At 36.4% G+C, this 19,207-nt stretch overlaps 1 pseudogene; it reads left to right on the top strand.

Annotated features, from left to right (window-relative positions):
- The first annotated feature begins 2,443 nt into the window (after positions 1 to 2,443).
- On the top strand, positions 2,444 to 18,740 carry LOC119188339 (annotated as a pseudogene).
- The last annotated feature ends 467 nt before the right edge of the window (positions 18,741 to 19,207 follow it).

Below are 19,207 nucleotides of genomic sequence, written 5' to 3'. Positions count from 1 at the left end.
GAATCTATGGATTGGTTATTGGCATACTTTATCCATAAAACGAATGAATTATCAATATTAGATGGCATACATTGGATTAGGATTGGTTATTTTTCGGGCGTTAGTGTATAAAGAATACTTATTGATAAATTATTTGTACCTGTAAAATATAAATCAACTCACATTCAAAAAACACAAACTATTCATCCGAGCATTCTTAGATCAAACAAACATAATATACAATTAAATTATACATAGTTCTTAATGAGATTTGTATGCTTAGTTAAAATCATAGTTATAATATCAGTTTGTTTTAAATATTCTGTGCTTTAACTTTTATTTTATTTTATTCGGACATCCAACAGCTTACTTACTACACATAACCATTTTGACTCTAGTACAATAATTTCTTCGCCAATCTATACTATTATATAAAGCTGAAGAGTTTGTTTGTTTGTTTGTTTGAACGCGCTAATCTCAGGAACTACCAGTCAAAACTGAAAAATTCTTTTTGATGTGGATCGCCCTTTGTTCGTGGAGTGCTATAGGCTATATATCATCACGCTATACCCAATAGGAGCGGAGCAGTAATGGCTAATCTCAGGAACTACCGGTCCAAACTGAAAAATTCTTTTTGCGTTGGATAGCTTCGTTGTTTGTGGTTGCTATAGGCTATATATCATCACGCTATACCCAATAGGAGCAGTAATGGCTAATCTCAGGAACTACCGATCAAACTGAAAAATTCTTTTGCGTTGGATAACCCTTTGTTCGTGGAGGTGCTCTGGTTATATATCATCACGCTATGACCAATAGGGCGGAGCAGTAATGGCTAATCTCAGGAACTACCAGTTTGAACTGAAAAAATCGTTTTGTGTTGGATAGCCCTTTATTTGTGGGTGCTATAGGCTGTTAGTTCAGCTATATCAGCTAACTAGAATAAAGTTGTATCTTAAAATTAGCCAATCACAACAGCCCTATATCTATGCACTGCAATGGCTGCCATGCCATCAGCACTGAGAAACAGATGTTATAAGTGTATGCTTAATAAATAATGTTTATGAATAATAGTTAGTGTATAATGAAACATGTTGCAAATACGGGTACAATGTAAAATTTGAAGTCCTCTGCGTCGCTCGCGTAAATGGTTAAAGTTATGCAACAATGATGTATGACGGGATTGTTCAAACTTAATAGTTCTAAAAATATATTATAATACAAATTCCCCCGCTGCATCAGTCTGACTTAACTTCTTAAACTCAATAAATACCCAACGTATTAAGATGAAATTTGGTATGGATACAGTTTGAAACCCTGGGAAGAACTAAAAACTACTTTTTTATAATGGAAAGCCTTAAACTATATATAACGCCTTGAGTAGCGAGCAATAAGCTAGTAATAATATCACACATTATTTTACTTTAAATAAAATATAATCACATGTAATAGGAAAATATTTAACTCAAATCACTTACAGTCCTCTCCCTCAAAGAATCAAAAATAGGTCTTGTACTAGGTCTAGTGTTGAATGCAGTAGCTAGAGGAGACCAGGTGCTGACTGAACAGCCTAGCTTCTTTCTCCTGCTATGTCGCAACACCCACAAAGGTTTTAACAACTTCATCTTCAATCAACTGCAACAGGGGCATGTCTTAAATTATATTGTACATCTTTGTCCTACTATTTCATAACAATAAAAAATTTTACACACAAATACTGGGTTTAAATCCCAAAGTCATTGCATTTTTCATCTTAATAATTATTATTTGTTTACTTCCTCATCTTCCTGAATTAGGAAGATGGCAGTGTGACACCCTCATGTCTTGGTTGTTGGTCCCGCACTTGATCTCTCTCTGGTCATGTCAGGTTTGCCATCTCACCGGCCTATGAGAGTGTAGGAATACCTTTGTACTGCACACAAACTTGTGCAGTATATTATATGCGTACCTAACTGATCTCCATTGAGATTGGCTGCCGTAAACGAAATTCGGCTAGGATTCATTCATTCAAAACTGATCGATACTAGTTTAAAGTCCTGGTTAGGAATTAATGTTATTGCCACAAGTATTCTACTAAATATAGTTAAGCATTATACAGGTATTTTTGTTCATGACAGGCCATGGTTCGGTCACCGCTAAGACTATATGCTTTATGAATAATAATTTGCTTTTCGACGTGTAAATATTCATAATTAATGTTCCTAAAATGCATTTATATTAAATAGAGATCAAAATAGTCATGAACTGTGACTGCGGAGACTTAAGTAAATACCTGATAATCCTTTTACATCATGGAGCGTTAAAACAAAAATCTCACCTAATACCGGAACCGTAACCCTAAAATAATGTCTAGTTTTATGGGTTTTTAAAAAATTGAAAAACAAATTAACAATACAGCATTTCTTCTAATTTCTTCTCAATCAAAAAATTTATTTTATTTGGCCTAATTTCTTCTCGCAAAAAATCTTTTTTTGGAACAACCGCAATATTAGACCGGGATGTTTACTCTTTTTATTTATTAAACATCACAGCAAAATGAATAAGTGACAAGTACGAACCTATTCTATTTATCCAATACAACATAAAACTGACAATGGTAAGCAATTTTGGTATTACGTACTACCGTTTATATTTGGCGCGGTTATAAGCGGTCGATTCCCAATATATAATTGTTTTGTCGTACTTTTTTATATTTCAGTCTACCCCGCAGCCGCCGCAAGCGCGCCGGTCAGCCGGTGACAGCAAGAAAGCGACTCCGCCCGCATCGAACATTGTTACCAGAAATGGTGCTCGCAAGGCCAAGATCCAGACCCGGGCAATGTCAGCCGGTGCCAAGGTAACATGATATCACAAACGTGCTAAAGTTAACGCACAATTCACGCAAACAAAGGATATAAGCGATTTTAATTGAAAGCAATCTGTATACATGATTTGTCGCTGCGCAATGAATGTCGTAGGCGGTTGTGTGAGCCAGACTAAGTGAAGATGGATAATTAGACTTATTACTGCGATTTGAAATGATTTCGTGTTTAAATCACAGTTTTGAATTCCTATATTTACAATATGCATAAACCTAGAGCTATTTGTAATTGTACAAAACCATTTATAAACAAATAGGATGAAAATGCATTAGAAAACCAAATAATTTGAACATTTCATTACGAAAATGAATAATAATGAAATAAAAGAAACAGCTAACAGTTTTAAGAATAAAGCAAACTTAATTTGTCAAAATTTTAACTTGAAATAAGGTTGTAGCAATAGCTAATCTGATTTGCCTTCCCTCTTTAAGCCTAGTCCTTATTCTTTTACAAATGTGTTTATTAAAATATGACCAAAGAAAAAAGTTCAGAATTTATTTTTTATTTAGTATACATTTTAATTAGAGTATATAATATTCATTTTGGTGGAGATTCTATGAAAATGCTAAATTATGTTAATGATATTTTTTTCCACTGAAATGAGTTTTGTTGGCTATTTAATTTCGTCTATTTGCATTAATGCATACGTCTTCGTAGCAGCAAGAGTTATAAATCATTCAAAAGAAACAATGGAAAAACACAATTCATAAATGATTCATTACATTGTATACATCAAATGCTAAATCAGTAGAGCCATTGAAATTAACATTGGAAATTTATTCTGGCAAAGATAGATTAGTAATAATTATATCTAGCTTCTTTCTTGGGTTTTTAAGCACTTATTAATATTTGTTTAGTTAGCTTTCTATCTAAATAGCACATCGGATTGTTTTTCATTCTAGAGTTTTCTTTAACTGTAGTAAAATTACTGAAATAGTTCACAAATTGTATTTAAGTAATTAAGATAAGACATTTGTAAGGTATCATTTAGAGTAAACATTTTTAAAAATACATTATATTTTTATCATAGCTTTTACCACAGCTCTGCATGTGTGAAGAAGATGTTCTGTGATAAAAGGACCTGCTCTATATTTTCCCAGGATAAAAAGTTGCTTATAGCACTTAATATAGCTTCCTGAGATTAGTGAAAGAAGTTTCAAAATCTGTTCAGTAGTTCCAGAGGTTATCCCCTACAAACAAACAGAGTTAGAAACTTCACTTCTTTATAATATTAGTATAGATAAATTAACAAAAGATAAATAGCAAACAATACCATCCTAATGTGTGACTTCTTGTTTGTACTGAATACTTACAGTGAGAGTGGCCATATTTGCACCACATTTTTTATTAATGATACCAGTTTTTTTATGTAAACTAAGCTCTACTAACTCAAAACATTTTCTTAAATCATTCTCCAACAATCTAACACAACAGAGTTTTATTATTGTTACACGAAGTTAATATTTTATTATATTTTCACAATATTGCTACACATCTTATCTTTATGTTTGACTCAGTAACAATGGCCAGTTGTAAATATTTAAGACAAGTTTTCTTTCTGACTTTGTTTGTGGCATTGTAGAGTTAGCTATAGTCATTTTTATGGTTATATAATAGAAATATTTTATGTTTATTCCAGTAATACTCCTATTCTAAATTCAAAGCATCCAAAGTTTTATAAAATCAATTGGTATTGTGATTGGTTTTGAAGCCTAACTGGAATCATAATATTATTTTAGTAATAAGCAACTCTGGTATGATAATTATTGGCCTGGATAATCCTCTATAGGAAAAAAAATGTTTTGTACACTCTTGTTTTATCTTTCACACATGTTTCTGTAGATGCTTTTACTGCAATACCTTTCTAATTATATACTTCTTTGAAATTCTTGAATTATTAAAATACTAAAAAGCTACTCCAATTTCCTATATTTACTTACTAGGTATATCAATAGTGAACTAACAAACAGATTCTACAACTTTGTTTATCTAAATAGATTTTCCTTTGTTTACTATAAGATTTATAACAGTGCAACATAATAATCTATGTTACCCATGTTATCAGTGATAATTTTAAGGATTTTATAGTTGGTGTGTTTAATCTGACAGCCGTCAGCGTCTGTGCTAGCTGCGAAGAAAAAGGCGCTGCAAAAAAAGAAACAAAATTTCGTTATGGAGCTGCGTGATCATTACCAAATTGTAAGTGAAATATATTATTATTTTTTCCTAAAACCTTTTAAATTTAATATGCTATATACACCGTAATTTTATAATTGTTTTGGAACCAAAATGTGGTAAATAAAAAATAGGTTTTGATTATATTATTTTTCACTCGCTCGAGATTGATAATTCAAACCCCAAGGGCACACACCTCTGATTTTTCTAAAAAATCATGTGTGTATTCTTTGTGAATTTATCGTTCGCTTTAACGGTGAAGGAAAACATTGTGAGGAAACCTGCACATCTGAGAAGTTCTCTATAGGAATTTCGAAGGTGTGTGAATCTACCAATCCGCACTAGGCCAGCGTGGTGGACTAAAGCCTAATCCCTCTCAGTAGTAGAGGAGGCCCGTGCTCAGCAGTGGGCAAGTATATAATACAGGGCTGATATTATTATTAAATAAAATCACGGTGTATAAATTTTTACTCCTAGGTAATGTTTGATATGCTATGTCATATTTAACATGGTAACCAAATTGTAGATTAATGTATATTATAAATTCAAAGTTTGTGAATAATGCAAAAGACATGGACGTTTATTAAAAGTAAACGATGAAATCGCTGAACGCATTTCTGGTTAACAATCGACTTTATTCAGTAATTGCACAGAGTAACTTTTATAAATAATGTGGTCCTGTAAATCAGTGGCTAGCATGCCACCAAGATTAGTTTTAAGGAGGTGCATCTGCACACACTATACTACATAATATTAATTTTTTTTTCATATTCAAATGGTGCAGGTTTTTGACAATGCATTATCTTAAAAAAGACTCTGTGGTTAATAGACCCATAGTTGCAGATTTATTCAGTGGCTTATATTTTTGGGCAGGGAGGTGCACGTGCTACTTGCACCAAACTCCCGATGCCTATAGTGACTTATGTAAAATATTGCTCTGGAGGGTAAAGTTTCGCTATTTGACACGTTTTCGTTTGCACATCCTTAGCTCAATTGCAGTTGGTCCCTAGCCTATTTTTTAGGTCTTTTAGAACATATCATGTCCTTAATAACTTTTCAACAGGCAATGGAATCTAAGAACAAAGTGAAGGGCCCGACAGGCTTAGTGACGGAGCCGCGCATGGCCGAGCACCGATGTCTGTGGGACGACAACTACCCCGAATGCCCGGAGAGGCTCATCAGTGTTATAAACAGGCAAGTGATTGTTATTACTGTTAGCTCATTCTGCGTAGACCGGACCACCAACAGCTAAAATTTTAAATTGTAAAATGTAGATAGATATTGTAACTGACTTTGCGGATGAACACCTCAGTCCCCCCTTGTGACCATGAAGGCTGCAAAGTCTTTGAAATGTCGGGAGAAAACTAAAATATAAAAAACCGCGATAGAATAGGAAAGTAGTTTAATTTCAATGTCTAACATTCGCGTAAACATAAGAAATCATTGTTATTGTTATTAAGTACAAAAACTGAATAATATCGAGCTAATGTGATTTTTCTTTGCAAATAATTTGTATGGGACCTTGCTAGGATTGTTAGAGTATGTTTCACCTCACTTGTCTGTGTTGCGTTCTTATGGGTAATATATAAGGTAACTTGCCAACGCATTAAATCAACTAAATGAGTTATGGCTCGGTTCCACAAGATGATGTTAACAACCATCTCGAAAAAGTTACGTAATTAACATAGATATTTACGTTTTACGAAATATAGATACACAAATTCAATCATATTAATTTATTAGCAATGGCATAGTGTATTTGGTACAGAAGGAGGGAGGGGCGGTCAAAATATGTAAAAACATCTCTATTTTTTTTACCCTTATCGCATGTACCAGTTGCGATAAGGGTACCAGTTGCCAGTTACCAGTTGCCTTGGGACGGCAAATTTTGCGTTTGCACGGGTCAAGAATCCACGCTACACTACTGGTCGTTAATAATATAATAATAATATCAGCCCTGTATTATATACTGTTCCACTGCTGGGCACGGGCCTCCTCTAACTACTGAGAGGGATTAGGCTTTAGTCCACCACGCTGGTCTAATGCAGATTAGTAGACTTCACACACCCTCAAAATTCCTATGAGAAAATTTCTCAGGTATTCAGGTTTCCTCACGATGTTTTCCCTGGTCGTTATGATTATTATATTTTCGTTAATGCTGCCGAAGATGAGCTAACAACCCACCTGTGATATGTGGATACCGTTGCCCACGGACGTCGGCACTATCAGGCACAGCCGAGCCATTACCTACCAAGAAAACCTTTTCTAAACCTCGTTAGATTAAATTAGATATAAAAATTAATTTCAGATGCCAAGAGTTAAACCTCATAGATCAATGCAAACAGTACGCCCCGCGCGCCGCCACCAAAGAGGAACTGTGCGCGCTGCACTCGCCATCCGTGTACGAAATGATGGAGACTACGCACCAAAACAACAACACAGGAGTTCCTGGAGGGAGCTGTCGTCTAGATACGACGCTATATATATACATCCGGTAAGTAAATCATTATTTTACCCAACGATACAGGCTTGCCTAGTGTGGGGACCGTTGTCTATACATTGATTTATTTCGTATATTACTGTAGAATTCATACTTTGTATATCTTTTGTAAAAAACGAAATGAAAAATGTAAAAATGAAACGTTTTTTTCATTTTCAATATTGACAGCTTGTGGTTGTGTACGGAGTGGCGATCACGATATAAGAACTCGAGTCTTAAGTGTAAACCTGGATATGAATAAAAAATATTAGTGAAAATATCCCGCTACCATGTGAATGGTTCAAGATTTTCCATCATGTTGTAGAAACTGTTTGCCTTAGTTTTACGATCTACCTGCCATGACTCTATTTGCCTTAGTTTATGACCTGCCTTGGCTTTAAATCTTTCGTTGATTACCTTCTCCGGGTAAATATTGCTAGAAATACAACACACCAAGTGTTTTTAGGACAGAAACTATGAACGTAACAATATCAAACAGGCCCGCATAATTGCGTCGACTGGCGAGGAACAACCTTGTCAGTCGACACTGGATCCAATTCCGCTTAATGAACAAAACGATATTCTAGAGTACGCACTCGCTGGCCCTCCTCGCGGCCGGCTCGACCATAGACATGGTGTCGCGCATAGTGTCGGGCGAGGTGCAGAACGGCGCGGCGCTGGTGCGGCCGCCCGGACACCACGCCATGCGCGCCGAGCCCTGCGGCTACTGCTTCTACAACAACGCGGCGCTGGCCGCCAGCCACGCCATACACAAACACGGACTGCAAAGGTATTGTGTACTAGTGCAGTGTTTCACAACCTTTGTTAAATATGATCTAGGGTATCCAAGTCCACTGCATTTTTTTTTACAATTGCTTCACTAGATTATTTATGGGCCACTAATAAAGTAATACTTATAAAATTTTTCAATTCTAACCAGTAGCTGCTGAGATTAGTGCATTAAAAAAAAAGAAAACAAACTATTCCGCTTTAAAATCTTTCTTTCTTTCTTTCTTTATATAATAGTATAGATTTGCACTTCATATACAATTAAACATTGTATATAGGTGGAAATAATGCTATAGGTAGTCTCTCCACCTCAACTTTAAGGGGGAGAAGATAACCAAGGATAAGATAAGTTCTAATTGGTATTTATTAATGAATTTTTATTTGTTTCAGAATTTTAATAGTGGATTGGGACGTACACCACGGTCAGGCGACACAGCAGATGTTTTACGATGACCCAAGGTTAGTGGCGTTTTGTTCAACTTAATCCAGTTTGAATTTCTTCGAGAATACGAGACAAAATCGTTTTTAAACTTTTAACGTCACAAAATTTAAACTGAGATAAAAAAATATGCATCTACAACGTGAAAAGCAAAAATAATCTCTATTCTCAGAGTGGTATACTTCTCAATCCATCGCTACGAGCATGGCACGTTCTGGCCGAATCTGCGCCAGTCGGACTTCCACTACACCGGCAGCGGACTCGGCAAGGGGTTTAACTTCAACGTACCTCTCAACCGCACTGGGATGAAGGATGAGGACTATATAGCGATATGGCATCAACTCCTGATGCCCATGGCTTTCGAGGTGATTTTTTTTTTATGATGGCTGTAATTGGGGACCGGCCTGTGCTTGATTTTGTACATTATTATATATGTAATGGTTAATAATACGAATAAGAAGCACTCCTGCGAAAACTGCATTAAAATTGGTTTAAAAATGAGCGAGTAATTCATATTTAAAATATTGTAATATGTAGAAGTGGGCGCGATGTGGGGAATTCGCTTCATCTATTTCTTTAGCACGCGTCGTAATTCCCGATGACGTCATATGTGGGTATTTCGTCTCTTTTCTGTTTCTTGTTAATTACCCCTTCCACCGAAATTCAAAGACTTGTAACTTGTTGATTTTTTTACCGGATTTTTAATAATTCCTTCTGTGTTATAATTTATGTAAATATTTGATAATAGTAATGAACAAAAATGAGTCCGGTACCCTATTGAAGGATGAATTTATGTTGTGACGTGTCGTTGGTTTTAGGCTCTTTTGACTGCACTCATTATACTGACTTAATACTATACATAACTTATATACTGACTACACACACTACAATAGAACCATGTCCAATGTGGTTCCCCTGCACCCTATTTCATAATAGACGGCAAAAAACTTGAGCATAATTACGTGTGGTACGTTAGTGTAGCTACCTTTACGTAAAATAACCCACCACGCTGTAGTGTGCTTAAGTTGTTTGCCGGTTATTATAAGAGATGAGTTCACATAGACAGTCGAGAGATGGTAATCTCTCGCCAGTCGATTTAATTATGTCGGCTGGTTAAAACCGGAAAAGGAGGAGTGTAATGAAAATAGTCTTCAAGTTAATGAGTTATAAGTAAATATTAACTAACAGCCAGACACAAAATAAATATTAGCCTTAAAAGATAAGTGTTTCATTATACAGAATATTCTAGAAAAAAGATAATATTAACCAGTAGAAAAGTTTTATATTATATTCTTAAAAATTTTACTTTACCTATAACATTATAAAAGACTGAATTTATAAAAAATATATTGTCATTAATGTAACATTTTCTTTTTAAAAATCTAGTATCAACCGGAGCTGATTATAATATCGGCCGGATACGACGCGGCGATCGGCTGTCCCGAGGTACTTGCATCTCTTTCTTACTCACACAAAGTTGTATGTCTGTCTCTTTCAGTTCTCACCGCAACTTATAATAATATCGGCCGGGTACGACTCCGCGTTAGGAGACGAGAAGGTTCGATTTTGAGTTATGAGTGATGTGTATGTCTGGGTTTTTATCTAAGATACTCAGCAACCATACTTAACAATTGCATGTTTGACATGTTAACCAGCTAACATGACAGTTACGCGTGTCACAGGAAAATAACCTTGTAGATGCCGTTCAAGTATTTACGTAACGCTATGTTTGAAGATTTTTGACCCCAATGTAACGCGCCGTAACGTTTTCCTGTATGCCCCCCTCCCTCCAAAAGTTACGTAACTCTAAAGTAAGTAATATTTTTTTGTGTAATATTCACAATTATAATGACCATGAAGGTTGCAGTCTTCGAAACGTCGGAAGAAAATAATAATATAAAAAACCGCGATAAAATCCGTTAAATAGTTTTTATTTCAATTCACAATTATTTTACGCAAAAATTCCGGATAGTCGCAAAAATACGTTTATTGTTTTAAAATATAAAAATCAATATTATAATAATAAATAATAAGCGGCGATAGCCTAGTTGGGTGTGGAACGGACTGCCAAGACGAATGTCCGCAGGTTCAAATCCCAAGGGCACACACCTCTGACTTTTCTAAAATCATGTGTGTATTCTTTGTGAATTTATCCGTCGCTTTAACGGTGAAGGAAAACATCGTGAGGAAACCTGCACATCTGAGAAGTTCTCTCTAGGAATTTCGAAGGTGTGTGAAGTCTACCAATCCGCACTAGGCCAGCGTGGTGGACTAAGGTCTAATCCCTCTCAGTAGTAGAGGAGGCCCGTGCTCAGCAGTGGGCAAGTATATAATACAGGGCTGATATTATTATTATTATAAATAATAAGGTTATTTTCCCGAGACACGTAACTGCTATGTTAGCCGGCTAACATGGCAAGCATACATGGGTATAGTTGTGGTTTATAACTTGATATCAATGGCTCCTAAGTAAATTATCATATCTGAAAAAGTTGCGATATTTTTACGTTTCATTGCTAGTTAGTAAGTAAATATTTTTAATGAAGATTTTTTTTTCGTTTATTTACTTTTGAATTAAATGGGTTTGGTTGTAGATAACAAAACGCTAAAAACTGAATATCGCTATTTTTCCAGATACGACAGTTTACTTAGGATCCATCGATGTGGCATGTTGAGCGACACAAAAACTTCTGGATCGATTGTGAAGAAGCTTTCAAACTACATGTTGCTTGCATTTTCCCGAAGACTATTCCTTGTAAAGGGTGTTCATAAAAAAGATTTATCGAATCGTCAATCTATGAAAACATGAAAATACATTTAGTTTTTTTAAGTTTTCTGACATCAAAAATTCATAACTGCATTCAATTTGCGCTAAGCATACGGCAAACTAAAGCTTACATCAGTCTGAGACCCTTCTGTCGCTATCAATGATCATTGTTGTCTTCACTGCGGGATCGATAAAATGGAACAGTTTATTTTGGACTAAATTACTAATAAATAATTCATTGGTTATAATTTAAATTGACAGTGAAAACCGGTTATAGCGACATTAAATGGATCACCGAATCTAGACGCTATATCCGATAGTCGTTACATACCATACGCTTTTTATATACATTTATTTAAATACAACTTACTATTTCGTCGTTATAACCGATGCGTCGCTATAACCGGAGTCGTTATAACCGGGTTTCCTCAGTAATACCGTATTAACACGGCCCGCCTTAACTGACATGATACGGGGTGATAATGCGACGTTTGTAGGGCGAGATGGAAGTGTCGCCGGCGTGCTACGCGTCGCTGCTGCACATGCTGCAGGCGGCGTGCGCGGCGGTGTGCGTGGTGCTGGAGGGCGGGTACTGCGCGGCGTCGCTGGCGGAGGGCGCGGCGCTCACGCTGCGCTCGCTGCTCGGACACGCGCCGCCCAGGATGCTCCACATCGGAGAGCCCAGTGATGAGTGAGTCGCTGCGAGTTAGTAACTAGCTTTTGCTCGCGGTTCCGCCTGCGTGAAGTTTTTTTTCTGACTTGATATGTATCGTTATGTTATGACCGAGTTACACAAGATTATTATAAATTGTAGCCTATGTGTTACAATATTACTGTAAAGTTTCATACAAATATGATCAGTAGCTTTTTTCGTGAAAGAGGAACAAACATACATACATATATCCTCACAAACTTTCGCATTTAGAATTTTAGTAGGATAATAGCAACCCTGTATTATATACTGTCCCACTGCTGGGCACGGGCCTCTTCTACTACTGAGAGGGATTAGGCCTTAGTTCATCACGTTGGCCTAGTGCGGATTAGTAGACTTTACACACCATCAAAATTCTTATAGAGAATTTCTCTAGTATATAGGTTTCATCACGATGTTTTCCTTCATTGTTAAAGGAAGCGATAATTCACAAGGAATACATATGTAATTTTAGAAAAATCACAAGTAATAATATAATAAATAAATAAATAAATGAATAATATAATCTGGGATTTAAAGTAAATGTTAATTTAAAGTCATGTAAAAATAATACTGTTATAAAAAAAAGTAAATGTAGTTATATAGTATGGCACACTGGTGTCTATCCTGGTGGAAAGTAATGGCATGTAATTAATATTTAATAACCACCTACAGCTTACATTCATTCTACAGTAAATGATACTATTCTATTGTAAAGTTACTTACCTATTAGATTTACTTGAAATAAGAAGAAAAAACAAACAAGGCAAATTCACTTGTAGTAAATACTCATATTCATTTCCAAGTTCCTAACAAATTAAACAGTAATATTTACATCCTTCACAGAATCCGCGACACGATATTAAATTGTATATACGCACACAAAGACGTTTGGAGTTGCTACAACTACCAACCGACGTATACCACCCAAGGCGCGCCCAACGTGTGCGACGGACAGAAGCAGAAACACACTGTAACTGTGAAATGGGAGGGGATGAGACCAGGCCGGACCGGTTTGCTACCAGGAACTGTTACCCGCTGCAGGATAACGCTACCAAGTTGAGGATTGCTGAGAGGCTCAACTATTTGAAGTCGGGTGAGTAGTGGTGGTTATGATTAGGAGTGGGAGAGGGGGCGTCACTAAGCCCTACCAGTTTACTACCAGTGACTGGTTGCAGATTCACAAATAATTTAAAATGTGCTATGTAGTATACTGTGATAATTTGACTAAGAGGAAATGTTGAGGAAGTTCAACAAAAAACTGGAGAGGGACCCTTCCTTTGAGGCCTCGTATGGCAGTAATGACATTTTTATTAATATTTTGAATAATTTAGAATCAAATGTATAATTAAAAAATTAAGCTAAATATTGTTACATAAACTTTTCGGACGACCGAATCCTCAACTACCCCTGTGATCATGAAGGTTGCAAAATTTTCAAGTAGTAAAAACGAAACAAATATTAAATATAAAGTATTTTTATTTCAAAATTATGACATTAAATCTTTTGATAATACAGTTATTTTGTTCCAGTGACGGATTTATCGATACCACAACACGCTGTCTGTTACTTTTATGACCAAGCTATGTTGAAGCACAAGAATATATGTGAACCGTGAGTTAAATAACCTTTTATGATACGTAATGTAGATACAATTAGACACGTAGGTTTTTGGTTGATTAAGGTGCGTAATACACGCACCCAAAAAAAAAAAACATTTAATTTTTGTCATATTTTTGTTATATATAAAAAATACGCTGCACCTGATGGATAGTGAAATGGGGTCCAATAGAATGTTGACTGACGAGAGATGATTACCCCTCGGCAGTAGACTCAATTATGCCGGCCTGTTGGAACCGGATTTACACAGGCTGATCCTGGAACAAGACACCATTCGTGGGCCACTATAGCCAGTTTTAACACATTGTATACGGTGGTCGCAATGCGGGCGGATATAAAATATATTCTACCACCAGTATATAGGTAATTGCGATTATGTAAAGTAACGGCTAAGGAAAAGGATTTTGGTTCCCGATCTCCAAGCGAGGAGGGGGAATTGTGATCAGTGAGTTAATTACTTCAGGCAACGTTTTTTTCAATTATGTGTATTGTACAGAGGTCACGTGGAATGTCCGGAGCGTATAATGCGCATCCACGAGCGGCATCGCGACTACGGGCTGCTGGAGCGAGTGCATCACGTGACGGCTCGCCGCGCCACCGACGAGGAGATATTGGCGGTTCACACTAAGGAATATCTTGATCAGTACATATCCGGCCTCGAAGGACCAAATTTTTAACATAGGGTTCAATTGAATGACAAGTGTACAGAAAGTAGTACTGTGTTTTTCTATCGTAGTTTTTTATAAAATCACAAAAATATATGTGAAATATTGGTCATTGATATTTTCACACATTTACTACATAAGTTAGTTTCATTAAATTCAGCTATTAGTCATTTCACATTTATATCGATTTTACTTTTGTATTTTAGACTTGATTTATTTAATGTTTACAGACTGAAAGAACTATCGACGACAAAACTGAGAGATTTGAACAGTCAAAAGGACCTGTACGACTCGGTGTATTTCCATCCCGACTCGCTGGAGAGCGCCTCTGTCGCGATGGGATGCATTATAGAGGTACTAGATTAAAATATTTGAAATGTATTTATTTGGGTTTAAAAAAAATTCTCACTCATAAAAGACAAGATATCCACTTATAATTAGTGTTAGCAAATAAAATTACTTAAAATCTATGGTTAACTCAATCAATCCTTACGCGTGTTTAAAATAATTCTTCTCACACGAATTTTCTTTGCATTTGCATTAGGCATTGCTATTACTCATTCAAATCCCATTTTACAAAAAAATAATGTTCCGTTTTACTACCCAGGCTACAACAGAAGTCCTGAGCGGTCGCAGCGGTGCGGGCGTGTGTGGTGCGGCCGCCCGGACACCACGCCTCCTGCGACGTGCCCAGCGGCTTCTGTCTGCTGGCGGGCGCCGCAGGGGGGGCGGTCGCGGCCAGGGGGGCGGGGGCCAAGGTACTGCTGCTGGACTGGGACGTACATCACGGGAACGGGACGCAGCGACTCACGTATGACGATCCACAGGTAGGAAAAAATATTTTATACGTACACGCCTAAATGACCCCACTCTTGATAGATAGTGTTGAAAGATATGTTTATATCTATGACGGCCTGTTTGTAAAGACATCCCTAATATTTTGATACCTCTATAAAATCTGCCGGCATAGTTATGAATGTGTGTATTGTGTAATGAGGTTTTATCATGAACTTAAGGTACTTTGTGATATTTTTGGATATACGTACCGATTTTCAGTTATTGATATTTATTTGCACTTGCGACTGAGTGCTGTACTTTGTCCATTGACATCGAGTTATCGACTTTTAGATATTATGAGCTATACACTTTTCAAACACGTAACATATAACAGCATCACAAAATATAGATTTTATTTAACCCTTAATTATTTGATGTATTTCCCAAGACCTATCTTTTATTTTATAATTATTGTACTTTTTTACAGATACTTTACATATCGATACATCGGTATGACCACGGGTCCTTCTTCCCGCATTCGAAAGAGGCTGACTATACCGCAGCTGGTGAGGGGAAAGGAGAGGGCTTCAATGTTAATATACCTTGGAATAAGGTGCGTACGAATTATCGATAAAAAATCGACAAATTTACACCTTTATAAAATACATAATGCATAGTTTTTTAAAATCTGCGACAATAGGAAAATTTTATGTCTTCAGAGAAACAATTAATGTTTGGTCTTCAAACATTTTTTTGTTTCCTGAGACTGCATGTCATTCAAGTTCGCTTGTGTTAAGTGGTAATCCCGACAATCTAAATACAACTTTATATCTTAATGTTAGAACTATGTTGCATTGTGTTTATTTATAGCGTGGCATGGGCGACGCGGAGTACATGGCGGCGTTCACACAGATCGTGTTGCCGATAGCGTACGAGTACAACCCGGACCTGGTCATCGTGTCGGCTGGGTTCGACGCATGCGTTGGAGATCCGCTCGGAGGTATAGTACTTATTTAGATATAAATATACAATTATTTATTTAAATAAAATTAAGGGCTTTCTCATATATAGCGGTGGCTATTGAATTTTTGTTTTATTAGTATGCGTAAATTATGTGCAAGATTCGATTATCGATATTATATGAATAGAATCGCAGACGAAAAAGATAGATTAACGTCGATAATTTTTTCTAAAAAAGTGCCGAGAATTACTGGGTAACAGTTTTAAATGTCCGTGACATATTTTATTTTATATTGACTCATTGAATTATCAATGTATAATAGACGACCGACCGATCATTTTGTTGCATCAGCCTTAAAATTTATATTCTAAATTATATTGACCGAGATCTATGACAAAATATGAAATGAAAATATTATGTTTGTAAATGTAGGCGTATGCACGCTGTACACCGTTTCATAGTTTTTATAATTTTTTAGTATTATTGTTTTTTCGTTAATTTTAGTTATTGCTAAATACTTTTATGTGGATTTTCTCCGCACTTTTACGGTGATGTGCGTGTATTAGCTTATATAATTAATCAGACTTTGTATAAAAAAGACTTATTAAACAAATATATATTTAATAACAATATTATAAAAGAATGGACAATTGATGACAAAAAATAAAGCCCGGAGTTTCTTTCTGCCTTTCTTCTTCGGGTAGTCATCGCTTTGGTTGTTATTGAAAGGCTGGTAGGTTAGCTAGGTTAGGGCTTTTATTGTCCTCACCGGTGAGGATCGCGACGCGTTTCTCCCTTATTGCTTATTCAAAAATACATATATACATCATTTTATTTCTTCCCTGCCAGCCCGAGCTGGCTTCTTTGTTTACTAGGTATATTTTTCATTTATTTTATTTTCAATATAAATTGTCTTTATTTATATAAGCTAATCTAATTAAGTAATAATTAAATGTTCTCATGTACCTTGACTTATCATAAGTGCAACCATGTTCGCCTACGTGATGAATAAAGCATTTTTATTTTTTTATTTTTTATAATTGCAGACCATAAAATTATCGAGCTATAAATATCTATATTTCTTATTTAAAATATGTTATCTTTTTAGGATGCAAGGTGACTCCAGAATGCTACGGCCGCATGACGCAATTACTACGAGGTTTAGCCGGAGGGCGGGTAGTCCTGTGCCTTGAAGGAGGCTACAATATAACCAGCATATCATACGCAATGGCCATGTGTACCAAAGCGCTTCTTGGAGACCCAATCACGCCCCACTACGAGCCAAAACAGACCTGCCATTGGTCGGCGGTCGAAACGATCAATGACGTCATAAACACCCACAAGAAGTATTGGAAAAGTCTCAAGTTTCAAGTAGCGTTGCCTTCAGAGGATGTATTGGACCCACCTCTACCGTCGAGGGGGTTAAATGACTACCAGACAGAGTTACCATCGCCGAAGAGCAGTCGATATTCTCTAGAGACAGATATGGCTAATCTAAGCATCGATAAATGTGAGGACGGCATACACTGCGGCACTGATGATGAAGACGATCAAACATGTAATGCAAACAAAAATAAAAAAGAAGCTTTAAATTCAGGTAATGAGATCGAAATTTGCACGGGCTCGAATGTATCGATTAGTCAAGAGCTGTCAATTGATAAACAAGGCTCTAGTGATGCGAAACGAACGTTAGTCGATTATTTATCGGAGAATATGCAGTCGATAGTGGATGGGGAGATGTTCGCCGTGATACCGATGCCGTGGTGCCCGCATTTGGACTCGTTGTATGCGATACCGAATGGTGTTAAGTTCGAGCAAGGAATGAAGTGCGTGGACTGTGAACACACTGAAGAGAATTGGGTGTGTCTGCATTGCTATATTGTAAGTATAATGCGACGATTTGTAGTTTTGAAAGCAATATAAATAACTGAATAAATTAAAAGTTAACATTGTCATGTCGATTATTTTATAGAAAAAAAATCATATAATTTAAAATTTTATAATCATAGTTTCCCTTACAGCTGTTTATCGGTATCTGCTAAAATAAAAAAAAAAAACGATAAATTAGAAACCCATTATTTTAATATGCTTATCGATTCCTTCAACAATTTTATCGATAAATATCACACTTTGTCCGCAGACTGCGTGCGCGCGCAATATTAACGGTCACATGCAAGCTCACTACTCCACAACCAGGCATCCTCTAGTGTTGTCCCTCGTCGACCTATCCGTGTGGTGCAACGAGTGCGACGCGTACGTCGACAACGCGCTTCTGTATGACGCGAAGAACAATGCCCATAGACACAAGTTCCAAGAGGACATGCCGTGGTGTTACGAATCGGACACTATTCATATGGAGTAGGGTGACCACATTTTCGAGAGGATATTTACAGCTGTGATCTTTATGCAGTAGGGTGACAAAGTTTCCGAGAATAAATTTACAGCCGTGACTTTTATCGTGTATGGTAACAAAGTTTCAGAGAGGACATTTATATCCCCGGCTTTTATGGAGTAGGGTGGCGTTCTTTCCAAAAGGAAAAGTGTTACAGCCGTCACACGGTATATATTTGGAGTAGTGTAATGACGTCACACCAAGATTTTCCGCAATGTTACAATTTGGTCATTGCGTGTAATATGTAGAATAATGTCGTCACTACATTAGTACTCTCTTTGTCAGATATTTCGATAAATCTGGTGATATTCGAAATCAAATTTATGAACATAGTTTTTGTGTGGTCAAGTTTTTATGACTATAATTTAATGGTAATTCGATGGGGTCAAATTATGGTGATACAGTTGAACTTTTGAAGGGAATGGGAAAAACTGTATTATAACAATGTAGTTAACTACTTAACTAATACACTGACAGCTTTGCGTGGCAACTGCAATATTAAGATCAATAGTAATAATAAATAACATATCTGGAACGTAGACTAATACTAAATAGATACGCTTTTAAGATATTAATGCCCAATTTTGTCCTAATGGTGAGCGTTCATCAAATGGT

This window comes from Manduca sexta, unplaced genomic scaffold (assembly GCF_014839805.1).
Source record: "Manduca sexta isolate Smith_Timp_Sample1 unplaced genomic scaffold, JHU_Msex_v1.0 HiC_scaffold_205, whole genome shotgun sequence".
Classification (NCBI taxonomy): Eukaryota; Metazoa; Arthropoda; class Insecta; order Lepidoptera; family Sphingidae; genus Manduca; species Manduca sexta.
The sequence above is the reverse complement of the archived record's forward strand: the minus strand, read 5'-3'. Positions and strand labels throughout refer to the sequence as shown.